The 875-nt window shown below is 40.8% G+C and overlaps 1 long non-coding RNA gene across 1 annotated transcript in view; it reads right to left on the bottom strand.

Moving 5' to 3' along the window:
* Positions 1 to 7: 7 nt before the first annotated feature.
* Positions 8 to 875, bottom strand: part of LOC110456943 — a 4,814-nt gene continuing 3,946 nt past the window's right edge. Inside the window, exons 2-3 of the long non-coding RNA XR_002463649.1 lie at positions 432 to 855; positions 8 to 137 (exon numbers count right to left, since the gene is read on the bottom strand). This is a non-coding gene — a long non-coding RNA (uncharacterized LOC110456943). The remainder of the gene's footprint in view (positions 138 to 431; positions 856 to 875) is intronic.

Raw genomic sequence — 875 nt, 5'->3', positions numbered from 1 at the left:
TCTCTATATATCACACACCCCTTACTCTGTCTCTATATATCACACACCCCTTACTCTGTACTCTAAATATCACACACCCCTTACCCTGTCCTCTATATATCACATACCCCTTACTCTGTCCTCAATATATCACACACCTCTTACTCTGTCCTCTATATATCACACACCCCTTACTCTGTCCTCTATATATCACACTACCCTTAATCTGTCCTCTATATATCACACACCCCTTACTCTGTCCTCTATATGTCACACACCCCTTACTCTGTCTCTATATATCACACACCCCTTACTCTGTCCTCTATATATCACACACCCCTTACTCTGTACTCTATATATCACACACCCCTTACTCTGTCTCTATTTATTACACATACCTTACTCTGTCCTCTATATATCACACACCCCTTACTCTGTCCTCTATCACACACCCTTTACTCTGTACTCTATATATCACACACCCCTTACTCTGTCTCTATATATCACACACCCCTTACTCTGTACTCTATATATCATACACGCCTTACTCTGTACTCTAAATATCACACACGCCTTACTCTGCTTCTATTTATCACACACCCCTTACTCTGTCTCTATTGATCACACACCCCTTACTCTGTCTCTATTTATCACACACCCCTTACTCTGTCTCTATATATCACACACCTCTAACTCTGTCCTCTATATATCACACACACCTTACTCTGTCCTCAATATATCACACACACATTACTCCGTCTCTATATATCACACACCCCTTACTCAGTCTCTAAATATCACACACCCCTTACTCTGTTTCTATATATCACACACCCCTTACTCTGTCTCTTTATATCACACACCTCTTACTCTGTCCTCAATATATCACACACCCT

The sequence above is a fragment of the Mizuhopecten yessoensis genome, unplaced genomic scaffold, assembly GCF_002113885.1.
Source record: "Mizuhopecten yessoensis strain PY_sf001 unplaced genomic scaffold, ASM211388v2 scaffold175, whole genome shotgun sequence".
In the NCBI taxonomy this organism is placed as follows: domain Eukaryota; kingdom Metazoa; phylum Mollusca; class Bivalvia; order Pectinida; family Pectinidae; genus Mizuhopecten; species Mizuhopecten yessoensis.
The sequence above is the reverse complement of the archived record's forward strand: the minus strand, read 5'-3'. Positions and strand labels throughout refer to the sequence as shown.